Source organism: Heterocephalus glaber, unplaced genomic scaffold, assembly GCF_053883595.1.
Source record: "Heterocephalus glaber isolate CG9 unplaced genomic scaffold, H.glaber_assembly_v1.0 deba00001564, whole genome shotgun sequence".
Taxonomy (NCBI): Eukaryota; Metazoa; Chordata; class Mammalia; order Rodentia; family Bathyergidae; genus Heterocephalus; species Heterocephalus glaber.
In genome coordinates, this window is record NW_028258351.1 from 3,074,886 (window position 1) to 3,088,396 (window position 13,511).

The following is a 13,511-nucleotide window of genomic DNA, read 5'->3' on the forward strand; positions in this document are numbered from 1 at the left end:
TCAAGTTGTAAAAGGTCTCTGAGACAGAGCTGCCAGGTTCCAGGAACAATTCCAAACTAGTGGATTTTGGAGTTTCTCCTGGGATAACTGGACAACATGATTTGCCCCTCTACTTAGAACCCTGGTCCCCATCTTCCTATTGCTAATGATTGGTACTTGTGTGTTCAGGTGCCTCACAGAATTCCCACAAGAATGAGTTCAGGCTCTCACAAGACAGTCAGTATAACAATTACTGGTGAGAGCCCACCTAAACTATGACCCTGTAGCTGCTAGTGATGCCCTATGAGGCCACTCCTAAATAGAGGCATCAAAGGGGGGAAATGATAGAGAAGTGTTATACAATAAGACAGGCCTTTGCCTTGCCTCCACTTTTTTCCCACAGAATGTTTTGTTTTGGAAATGTAAGTTTGTGCTGCTTGGCTCCTGCCCAATGTATCAAAATGGTTTGTGACAATTTGAACTGTGTGACCTTCCAGGAATGTTCTGTTAAGCTCCACCCCCTCTCAGGAATGTTCTGTAACTCTGCCCACCTGCTTCAGTGAGCATGCTCACATAGCATGTGTTTCAGGAATGTTCTATAACTCTGCCCCTCCTGCTTCAGTGAGCATGCTCACCTACTCATAGATCCTTATATAAGGAGGCTCTTATTTCTGGTAGAGTGCTCAGACTCCTCTGAGCCTGCCAGGCCTCACGGACATAATAGTTTTTTTCCACCTCTTCCAATGACTATTGGTTTCTCGAGTCTTCAAATTACAAGACATGTGTTCCAGAGCTGCCACACTGAGCTGTAAAGCTCAGCTGTACCTCAGAGCTGTAGCACTTGGCTGCAACACTGAGTTGTAACACTCAGCTATGCCTCTGAGGTGTGGCACTTAGCTGTGACACTGAGATGTAACATTTGGCTATACTGAGCTACTCTGCTCTGCTGCAACAGTGACACAATATATCAACCATGTAGAAAGAAAGAGTAAAAGTTAGTGTCCACTGGGATAAATGAAGTAGAAAACCAACACTGCAAACAAGATGTTAATCTGAAGAGAACAGACTGAGAGACCAAAAGTAGGCAGAAGGAAACAAAACAGAAGGAAACAAGATGTGTAAGCAAGTTTGGAAGACATGTGAGGACTAAATCCAGAAGAAGGGCAGTTCTCTGTCTAGACTCGTTCATCCAGTAGTTCTGTGATGTCATCAGAACCCATCTCTTCATCCACATCCACTGTAGCAATCAACATGACACGGTTTTCCATGCAAATGGAAAGAAAGAATACCTTCTTCTGGCTCTTTCTCAAGTGAAGAAGAATCTTAGAAGTTTTCAGCAAGCCTCTCCTTGTGTCTGACAGAACTGGGTTAAATGTAACGTTATTTGTGTGTGTGTGTGTGTGTGTGTGTGTGTGTGTGTGTGCTAGTAATAGAATCCAGGGATTCATGCCTTCTAGGTAAACATTGACACTAAGTTATATCCCCAGCCCACACCAAGTTAATTTCAGACCATTAGTTCTGAGCCACGGGCAACTTTCCTCCCAAAGAGACATTTTTTTAAAGATTATTTAACATTAATATTTTAATAGTAACATTTTATAGAACATAAACTCAATTCAAGAGCAGAGGAAAAGATAGTGTTTTCAGCAAATGGCACTAGAACAACTGGTAGCCTTATGTAAAAATTTAACCTCAACCCTTTATTTCCATACATAAAAATAACTTGAAAGGATCTATGAACCTAAATATGAAAGACTAAAACTATAAAACTTTAAGAAGATATTATAAGGGAAAATGTTTATGAATTTGGAGTAGGCAAGAATTTCCTAGGATATAAAAAAACATGATGTATGAAAGAAAAAATTTGGTAAATGAGATTCCATCAAAATTTGGAACTTTAAATGAGATCATTAAGAAAATGAAAAGTAGTCCTTAAACAGACCATATTTATAATGCATATATCTTATGACCAGAATATATAAAGAACACTTACAGCTTATTAATAGACAACCCAATTAAAAAGTAGACACAAGAAGTTGATAAATAGCCAGTACAGCACAAGGAAGGGTGTGCAACACTAGAATTAGAAAAATCAGTACAATAACAAGATTGAATTATACACTCATTAGGGAGATGAAGTTAAAAGTTTTAAAAGAAAAAATGTCAGCTTAGGTGTAAACCAGTTAGAACTTACTAATACTGCTAATGTGAATGTAAAATGATAAAACCATTTTGGAAAACAATATAGAAATTTCTTGTATGACTGCTAAGAACCAACAGCCCTGTTCTTAAATTTTTACTTAAGAGGAATGAAAACACATGTTCACAATAGATTTGTACATACAAGTTGTGTATCCCTTATCTGAAATTCTTGGGACCAGAGTGTTTCAGATTTTCATTTGAAATCCACTTGATCTTCAAAGAGGATCGCTACTCTTGCTTTTTTTTTCAGGTTCCTATCACATGGAGTATTGTTTTCCACCCTTTAACTTTCAGTCTATGAGTTTCTTTTTGAATTAAATGTGTTTCTTGTATGCAGCATCCAAAGAGACATTTGATAATAACTGAAGTCATTTTTGGTTGCCACCACTGGCAGAGAGGGAGTGCTAGTAGCACCTAGTTGGTAGAAGCCAGAGTGTATGTTGGGGGAATGAGATGGGCCCTGAGAAGAGCCTGCTATCTAGAGCTGTGCTTCTCAGTTTCAGCGTGAGGAATCATCTGGGGACCTTGCAGTCCCTGGGGGACCTATTGAACCAAACTCATTATGTCTGGTTGGGACCCAAGATCTGCATTTCTGAGTGATGCCAACGCTTCTACTACTGAAACAGGCCCCAGTCTGAATAGTGACGACCTGTGGCTACTGTGGCTCCCAAACTCGAGTATGTGTCAGAGTCGCGATGGGCTTGATAAAGCAGACTGCTGGGCCCCACAAAGACAGTTTTTTGTTTGTTTGTTTGTTTGGTACCAAGGATGGAACTCGGGTCCTTGCGCTTGCACAGCAGGTGGCAAAACCACTGAGCTAAATCCCTGGCCCATAGGGACAGTTTTTGATCCAGCAAGTCTGAGATGGGGCTTGAGAATGTTCATTTCCGACAATCTCCAGCGGATGCTGAGGCTACTAGTCCACGGCTCACACTGAGAACCACTGGCTTTGAGTCTAGTTGGAGAAAATCACCTTAGAAGAGAACTCCATTCCTGAGAAACTAAAGAAAGAGCAAGGATGGACAGAGCTGCAGAGAAGCTTGTGAATTTAATGGGAGGGAGGATCAGTCTGCATCTCTGTGAAGTAGGAATGAAATCAGCAGGAAGAGCAAGTGTGAGAGTGCTGGGATAGGAAAGTAGACATGTCCAGTGAAGGCTTGTTGACATTTAATTAGCTCTCTTATAACACCACACAGAAAGTCAACTTTTTGTTCTATTTTTTGAGACAGGATCTCACTGTGTAGTTCATTTTCAGGCTGGTCTTGAACTCACTGTGTAGCCCAGGCTGATGTTGAATTCATGGCAATCCTCCTGCCTCCAGAGCGCTGGGATTATAGGTATGTGTCACCATACTTGACTTGATTTGTTATATATTAAAAGGATGTTTTGCAATTAATCATGCAGGTAAGTTGGCCAGAAAGTTGTGTGGTAGAGTGGAAGAATTATGAAAATTTCCTTTGGATGTTAACTAGTAATTCTTGCTTGAAAATGTCCAACCTTTGATTTTGTTAACTATTCCCTTTGATAGATACTTGGGGATTCTATTGATTTTTTTTTCTTTTTTCAGTTCAGGGGGATGATCCCAGGGCCTAGCACATGCCAGGCAAGCGCTTTATAGCTCAGCTACATCCCTGGGCCTTACTGAGCCATTTCTGTGGGCATGGCATGATTTTAAGCACTTTATCTGTATGAACTTTGTTGATTTTCACAATATCTCAAGTTGGATGCTATCATTATTCTCATCTTGTAGATGAGAAAATTTGCCCTTGAAAAAGATAAATAATTTGTTCAGGGTCACACAGAAGCAAGGAGAGTTTGAAGACAAGCAGTGTAACTCCAGGCTTATGATCTCAACCACTTTAGGCTCTTCAGGGCTCTGGGTATGAATTAGCTTCTGAGTGCATGTCCAGTAAACTGATCCATTGAGGTAAACAGTCATTTGTATAACCATATCTTAGGAGTCCAGGTTCTAGCATTTGATTTCAGGAAAAGTTCTTTCTGTCCTTGCTCAGATTTCAAGAAGACAATCTTTTTTTTTGGAACCAGGGATTGAACTTGGGACCTTGCACTTTCGAGGCAGGCACTGGAACCACTGAGCTAAATCCCTGGCCCCAAGAAGTCAATCTTACAGGAACCATTTGGAATGGGCACCTATTCATCAGAGCATATATTCTTCTTTACACCAACTCTCAGTATACTCCTTTTTATTTTTATTTTATTTATTGTTTTTGGTACTGGGGATCGAACTCAGGTCCTTGGGCTTGCTCAGGAGGTGGCAAAACCACTGAGCTAAGTCCCCAGCCCCAAGAAGTCAATCTTAACAGGGACCATTTGGATTGGGCACCTATTCATCAGAGCATATATACTACTTTACACCAACTCTCAATATGCTCCTTTTTAGATGGCCAAGTAATTATTCTTATTTAACTGGACTGTTATGAAAGTTAAATAGCAAAGTTTGTGTGGACTAAAAATTATAATAACGATCATTAGTTGTTGAATGGCTATTATGTGCAAGATATGTGTGCTTTACATGCAGTAGCCTTAACATAACAGCTCTTCGGTAGTTGGGTGTGGTGGTGCACACCTATAATTCCAGCACTTGGGAGGCTGAGGCAGGAGGATTACTGTGAGTTCAAGGCCAGCCTGGGCTACATAGTGAGTTCAAGGCCAACCTGACCTACACAGTGAGACCTTGACTCAAAACAAACTAACAAAAATACAACAGCTCTTCAAAGGTGAATACTAATACCTCCATTTAACGAATAAGTATCTGAAGTTAAAAGTTTGTTGAAGGGGCCAGGCACAGTGCCACATTCCTCTAGTCCCAGCTACCAGGAGGAGGATCATTTGAACTTGGGGGTTCAAGGCTAACCTGGACAACATAGCAAGACACTGTCTCAAAAGAAAAAAAATTGTTGGCAGTCAAGAAAATTTTCCTAGTTTTGAAACTTTACTTATTTTTACAGTGCTGGTGACCAAACGCAAGACCTCACCTCTACTAGGCCAGTGCTCTACCACTGAGCAACACCCCAGACTCCCCAACTATAGTATGATATAATTATTTTGAAACAAGGAAAGAAAGCCAGGCATGGTAGCACATGGCTATAATCCTAGCACTCTGGGAGGCTGAGGCAGGAGGATGGCAAATTTAAACTCAGCCTAGGTAATTTATTTTATTTTCAGCATATACAAAATTAAATGTAAACATAACAACTAACACTATGAAACTTTTAGAAGAAAGCATAGACATAAATCTTCATGGCCTTAAGATAGGCAGTATTTTCTGGATTATGATACACAAGTACAAACAACAAAATAAAGACTAGATAAATTAGACCTCATCAAAATGAAAAACAATACCATCAAGAATATGAAAAGGCTACCTATTTAATGAGAAAATGATTGTACATCATATGTCTGATAAGGAACTAGTACCTAGAATCTAGAAAGAACTACTACAACTGAAGAATACAAAGACAACCCAGTATGGACCTGCATACACTACTGGTGGGAACGTTACTCTTGTGCTGTAGAAAATAGTTTGTTTTGTTTTGTTTTCGAAAAACATTTATTGGTACAATTTAGATATACATAATGATCACATTCATCATAGGGAATTTGTACCTGTACATGATGTATCTTGCTACTGCTTTTGCCCCCCTACACGCCCCTACCTTATGTACAAAAGCTTTGTTTCCATTTTTTTCCTTTGATTTTCTCTCTTTTTTTTCTTGTCCTTTCCTTCCTTTCCCCCTCCCCCTGCCCTTACTCCCCTTCTCATTTGAACATTTTCTTCCCATTTCCCAATGTCTATTGTGGATTTCAGTCCTAGTTTCTACCTCTGGTTTCTCACACCAGAGAAACAATGCAGTATTTACACACGTGTGTCTGATTTATTTCACTTAAGAGTATGGTCTCAGGGTGTACCCATTTAGTTATAAATGTCTCAAGATCATCCTTCTTTATAGCAGAGTAGTATTCCATTATATTTTTTAAAACCCCACATCTTCTTTATCCATTTGTCAGTTGATGGGCATTTGGGCTGTTTCCAAGGTTTAGCTGTTAGGAATTATGCTGCTATAAACACAAGTGTGCATATATTGCTGTGTATGATGCTTTCAATTCTTTTGGAATGATAAAAAGAATAGCTGGGTCAAATGGAACTCTACTTTTAGAGGTTTTGTTGTTGTTGTTGTTGTTGTTGTTGTTTGGTACTGGGGATTGAACTCAAGACCTTGTGCTTAGAAGGCAGGCGCTGCACCACTGAGCTAAATCCCCAGCCCTAGTTTTAGTTTTTTGAGGAATCTCTGCACTCATTTTCACAGTGCTTGCACCAGTCTGCACTCCCACCAACAATGGAGAAGGGTTCCTTTTTACTCACACCCCCTCCAACATTTGTTATTGGTTGATTTCTTGATAACAGACATTGTTTCTGGGGTGAGGTGGAATCTCAGCATTGTTTTAATTTGCATCTCTCAAATGATCATGATGTTGAACATTTTTTCATATATCTATTCACTCTTTCTACTTCTTCATCTGAGAAACGTCTATTCATTTCAGGTGCCCATTTTTGGATTAGGTCTTTAAATTTGGGGGGGTGTGGGTTTTTTTTAGTTCTTTATATGTTCTAGATATTAGTCCTTTGTCTGAGGAACAGCTGGCAAATAATTTTTCCCACACTGTTGGTTGTCTCTTTACTCTGTTGGTGGTTTCTCTTGCTGTGCAAAAGCTTTTCAGTAAGATGAGATCCCAGTTGTTGATTCTTTGTGAAAGTTCTTGTGCTACTGAAATTTTGTTCGTAAAGTCTTTCCCTATACCACTGCCTTTGAGAGTTCTACCCATTCTATCTTCCAGCAGATTAAGTGTCTCTGTTTGTTTGGGTTTTTGTACCAGGAAATGAACTCCGGTCCTTGCACTTTTGGGGCAGGTGGTGGAACTACTGAGCTAAATTCCCAGACCCCTCTGTTTTAATATTTAGATCTTTGATCCATTTTGAGTTTAGTTTGGTGAATGGTGAAAAATATGGGTCTAGTTTTAATCTTTGGCAAATGGAAAGTCAGTTTTTCCAGCACCATTTATTAAAGAGGCTATCTTTCCTCCCATGTATGTTTTTGGCCCTTTTTCAAATATCAAATAGTTGAATGTGCCTGGGGTTGTGTTTGTATCCTCTATTCTGTTCCATTGGGCCACATGTCAGTTTTTATGGGAGGACCATGCTGTTTTTATCACTGAAGCTTTGTAATATAACTTAAAATCTAGGATTGTCATGTCTCCTGCTTCGTTGTTGTTGCCCAGGATTGCTTTTGCTACTCTAGGACTCTTCTGGTTCCATATGAATTTTAGGTTTGTTTTCTCCAGTTCTGTGAAAAAGGATGTTGGTATTTTGATTGGGACTGCATTAAATCTGTTTATCAGGGTTTTTTTATTCATATGGTTTCTAAGTTTATTTCAATGCTCTCCTTATTTTTCCACCCTCAGTACTGGGGACCAAACCTAGGAATGTGCTCCCATTGAGCTACGATTCCAATCTTTTTTTTTGGTACCAGGAATCAAACTCGGATCCTTGTGCTTGCACAGCAGGCAGGAAAACCACTGAGCTAAATCCCTAGCCCTACAGCTCCAATCTTTAAAATTTCCTCCAGCTAATTTTCTCAGCCCTGTCTTTTATTTTCTATGCATGTTTTTTGAGATAGGGTCTTACATAGTTCAGGTTGGCTCTGAACTCATGATCCTCCTGCCTCAGCCTCCTATGTGCTGAGATTATAGGATTGTGCCACCATGCTTGGGAGTTTTTGTTTTTAAAACAGTTTTAAGCTGTTTCCCAGGATGGGTTGGAACTCCTGGACTCAAGGGATCCTGCCTCAAGCCTCCCATATAGCTGGGTTATGTGTGTACCACCATAGCTGGCTATGTTTTGTGGTTTGTAATAATGCTTTCTTTTCTCTACTTCTTGTTATTTAAGCTCCAACAATCTTTTTTTCTTTTGAGACAGGGTGTCACTATGTAGTCCAGGCTGGAATTCATGGCAATCCTCCTGCCTAAGCCTCTTGAGTGCTGGGATTACAGGTGTGTGCCACCATGCCCAGCAAGCTCCACAAATCTATTTTCTCTTTTATTCTGGTATGGAGAATAGGCAATGATTGGGCATCCATGGGTGATTATTCTTTCTGATCAATGCTTATTTAAAGTCAGGTTAGTCTACTGAAGAATAACAGAAAGGTTAAAAGAACAAACTTCAAGTTAGGTTTTTATATTGGAACCCTCTCAAAAAACTCAGTGTTTCCTCTGACTTGTAACACACCTCTATTTATTTCTCAGTCCTCAGAGTTCGTGTGTCACCTAGGGCAATGCTTTTAAAGCACTCTATTTCAACAGCGAAAGATCCGAATGTAATTTGCATCAGTTCTTTCCTAAGTTTGTTTCAGTACAACGTACATACACATGTGTGTGTACAATGTCAGAAATGGTCCTTCACCAAATTTGTCATTTATCAGAATTATCTGAAAAGATATTCAACACGGCCCGGTTACTTTTTAAGTAGACTGTTTTGTGGGGTTCTTTGTTTTATTTTTTTGAGACAAGGTCTTGCTGTGAAGAGCTCAGGGTGGCCTTGAACTCACTATGTAGTCCAGGCTGGCCTCAAACTTGTGGTGACCCTCCTGTCTCAGCCTACTGAATGCTAGGACTACAGGTGCACCACCACACCTGGCAACTTTGTTCTAATTAAAGAATAAGACCACTCTGCTTCCTGCTATAGGTTGGTCATTCTGCCCATTTTTAGTCCACAGGTTTTGTGGGTTTCTTTTTTTTAACCCTTAGAGACAGTGTCTTGCTATGTAATTCAGATGGCCTTGAACTCACTATGCAGTCCAGGCTGTCTTGACTTGTGGCAATCCTCCTGCCTCGGCCTTCTGAGTGCTGGGATTACACAGGTGTGTACTACCATGCTTGGCTTTTTAGTCCGGTTTTTACCACATCTAAATATGCTTTGAATTTTATGTTCAAGCTGGCTTATTCTTTTCTTTGTGGATTTTTTACTTTAAAATATATTTTAATATTAAAATTTTATTTTAACAACATACTGATGACTTAGTTGGTCCATGGGTCATTTAGCCAAAGACATTTCCTTCCACTTACATCACCTTAATAAAGAAATGCTAGGAGTACGTAACAGACTTAAGCAGAGATGCTTACATTTAATTTTTTTTTTTTTTGGTACCGGGGATCAAACTCGGAACCTTGTGCTTTTGAAGCAGGTGGCAGAGCCACTGAGCTAAATCCCCAGTCCACTTACATTTAATTTTAAAACAATCTCAAAGTGTATTGTAAGTCATAATAGCATTTATGGACAACTTTATTAATGCAGGCATTAGGAGACGCACTGAAGAAGGTGAAAATGCATAAGATTTTTAAAAACTGCTTTAATGTTGCTACAAAAGTTCTTCCATTCACTAGCAAGGAATAGAAATGTTTATCCTGTGACCAGATACGATGTCTCTAGAAAACCTGGATCTTACAAGGCTGCAGGTCTTTGCAGTTCCTTCTGGTACTACAGTTGTAGGAAGTCATTCAATCACTTCCCCCTTCTTAAGAGGACAGGTAAAAGCAACTTTTCTAGCAAACATCCTAATACTTTTATTAGTGCCCATAGGGACTTTTAAAGTTACTTGTATGCTTTTGTGTCCTTAGACTCTTGGCTTCTTTGACCTACTGTTGCCCAATTCGCCTCTCTTAGTTCATTGTAGTCTGAAGAGGTGACTTGTACTGGTCTCCAGTGCTGGTGATGCCCATGGCACTATTCTTATGTTCTCCTTGTATCTATCTACACATTCTCCCTGGGCAACTTCATCAACATCTTTCACAATTACTGAAACATTAACAATCCTGGCCTAGACCACTGTGTTGAACTCTAGTCTCTATATCCAACCATCTGGGATTTACCTAGCTATACCATACATCATCATTGTCTCAAAAGAAACCCTAAAGTGAATGCATCGTTTTCATTACTGCCTTGGCCCTTGTTCCCTGCCCCTCTAAAAGCTGTCTCCCTACTGTACTGTATTTTTCTTTGTGACTAGCTCTATTGTCTGGCAGTTTGGTCCAAGCATGAATAGCTCTTAATGCTTCCACATAGATACCCTCATATCCACAGGAGGCCATTTAGACTAAAACCAAATTCATGACACATTCCCTCTCCGGCTCTGCTTCTGGCTTTTCTTTGACCTTTCAGGAGACTTTGAGTGGCTCCTGTGTCTGTGACTAGGGTGATGACCCGGGGACTTGGAGCAGGATCTGTGGCGTCGATCTCGGGACCTGGTTCTGTGGCGTCTTGGGCTCTTGCTCCACCTTTCTCTGCGGGGTGAAGGACTTCTTCTTTTGGGAGTCCGACTCCTACTCCTCCTTTAGCACAGTGTGGGAGAATGACGGGGCTTGTCCAAGTCTCGGTATCTTCTCCAGCGATGATCAGGTGACGGGACTCTTTCCAGCTTCTCATCTTCTTCCTCTTTCTCTTCACTAGACTCCACATCCTCCATATCTTCTTCTAGAGCACTAACTTGAGGCTCCAGTCGCTCAGCTTCTTCTAGCAAGTAGCGTTTCTGTAGCTGGGGCAGAATTATATCACAGACTCTCTCACACTGTGCAGCAGTTCATCGATAAACTCATCTACGTGCATCAGTTCAAATTCTCCATTTCGGTTCTGGCTCTTGATTTTCCAATAGTCGTTGTACAAAGGTTCCAAGTACTTGAAGCAATCAATTGCAGTGCCGGTCAGCCTCATGTAAAGTGAGCCCAACATGCGGGCATACTTGAAATCTTCATTTTTTATAAACTCTACGATGATATCTTTCTCAGGTTGAATTTGAAACATCTTCAAGATCAAGCACAGAAAGGGAGTTGGTTTTATGTTTCCACCATAAACACCACCCACAAACCTTAACTCCATGGCTTTATCAACTACGAGTTCAGCCGTAAGTCCAAAGCACTCTTCTTTCCAGTACTTGGATTCATAGATTCGCGTCCGAATGATCTTCTCCACCAGATACTGGGGGTTGGTGCCACGGATGCTATGTGCATCCTTCACTGTACGGTTCGCCATTTTAGAACTCCAGTTCTATGTATTTCCATCGGATCCTTTATGAGTCGCCTCTGGTCAGTGAAACACAAGGAAAAGAATGGAGAAAGGTGGAGGAAATCAATAAATCGGCCCAGCAACCACCTTGGAAGCGGGAAGCTCAGCGTCTAGAACTTCTGGGAACCGCGCGCCAATCTAAAGGATGTTGGCCCTGGTGCTGGCGGAAGTACATAATGCGCCTCTGTGTATCAGTTTTTTTGTTGTTTCTGCCTATCCAGGAATAGGGGATATCTTTCCATTTTCTGATGTCCTCTTTGATCTCCTTTTTCACAGTACTGTAGTTTTATTACACGGGTCTTTCACTTCCTTGGTTGGGTTAATTCCTAAGCATTTAATTTTTCTTGGTGCTATTGTGAATGGTATTGTTTTTCCTAATTTCTCTCTCAGTGAGTTGATTATTGGTATTCAGGAACGCTGTTTCTTTTGTGTGTTGAGTTTGTATCCTTCTGTGTTGCAAATTTGCTTGTTACTTTTAACAATCTTTTGGTGGAATTTTTTGGTCTTCTCTGTAGAAGATCACGTCATCTGCAAATAAAGATAATTTGACTTCTTCCTTTCTTATACATATCCTTTTTATTTTTTTCTTGCCTAATTGCTCTTGCTAATATTTCAAGTACTATTTTGAACAGGACCTACCATTTTTTATCTTCCATCTTTCTTTTTAGATCTCCCATGCCCTAGCTTTTACTACTACTATTTTTAGATCATACAGAGATCTACAGCCCCCTGATCCTTCTGTGTTTTTCCAACTTATTAACACCATGGTAGCCGCTCTGGTCTGACCTCCCTCTCCTCTCTCTCAACTCTGACCTTATAGTTTATCACCTCAGTTGCTGTCTCAGGAGCACTTTCACCTCCATTTCACCCCTTTCTTCTATCAACCTGGACATCAAAATGTCATTCCCAGAACAAATCCCGTGCTGTCTTGTCTGCCCCATGCCAAGAGAGATAAAGAATGCTAAAGAACAAGTAGAAGAAAGAGACCATGTTGCTCCCCCTTTTAATCCACCTCATCCTGAGGTATTACTTAATCGTGTTTTACTAAATTGATTTTCAACTGGATTTCTGTTTTGACCAAAAGTGTCCTAACAAAGCCGGCCTGGTAGTACTCACTGGTAGTCCCTGCCACTTGCTAGGCTGACAGGAGGATGGCTTGAGCCCAGGAGTTCAAGCCCGGCCTGAGCAATATAGTGCACTCCATCTCTAAGGGAGGGTTTGGGGGGCTTAACTAATATTTCTGTTTCTTATTATGCTGTTTATATTTTTCTTTTGTGTTTCAAAATAGAGTCACAGGTCCAAATTTTCCAATCTCTATTCATATTTCAGTGAGAAGGGGTCTAGATCAGGGATCAGCAAACCCTATCCCATAAGCTATATCTGGCTGGCCATCTGGTGTTTTACAACTCACAAGAAAAGAACAGTTTTTATAATTTAAAAAATGGATATTTTTTGAGACAAGCTCTCACTATGTAGTCAGGCTGACTTTGAACTCATTGCACAGCCCAGGCTGGCCTCGAACTTGCTGTGATCCTCCTACCTCAGTCTCCTGCACATGCCTGGCAAGATTTTGTATTTTTAAGTGATTACATTTTAATAAGAAAAACTTTTGGGGTTAGCATTTCTTTCTTTTTTTTTTTTTTTTTTTGGTACAGGGGATCGAACTCAGGACCTTGAGGTTTCGAGGCAGGTGTGGTGCCACTGAGTGAAATCCCCAGCCCCATGGTGGAAGCAGTTCTGGGGATCAAACTCAGGGCCTCACACATGCTAGGCAAGCACTCTAACGTTGAGCTATGTACCCAGCCCAAGGATCTCTGGTTTGTTTCCACCCTTCCTTAGCCCCTTTTCTCCCTGCTTTTCTTCACAGCCCTAGCAGAACATAAGGCAGATTTTTCACAAGTGAGAGGAAAGAAAAGGCCACTGAGCTCTTCACTTTCACCCTATAGATTAAAATCTCGAGTACAGAAGTTATGACCTGAGGAGCTGGAGATGTGGCTCAGCTCAGTGGTCCAGTGCTTGACCAGCATGCAGGAGTCGCTGGGTTTCATTCCTGGCACCACAAAAAACAAAAACAAAGTAGAAGTTGTGGCCCATCCCTGGGCTATGATCCCTTTTGTGCCCACACAGGATCAAACTATTATATCATTTACCTCACTTGCCCCCCTAATTTGTCCAAAGGGGTATTTCTGTTCTTCCT

At 40.7% G+C, this 13,511-nt stretch overlaps 1 pseudogene; it reads right to left on the reverse strand.

The window, feature by feature from the left end:
* Nucleotides 1-10,205: 10,205 nt before the first annotated feature.
* On the reverse strand, nt 10,206-11,305 carry LOC101718112 (pre-mRNA-splicing factor 38A pseudogene; annotated as a pseudogene).
* Between the last annotated feature and the right edge of the window lie 2,206 nt (nt 11,306-13,511).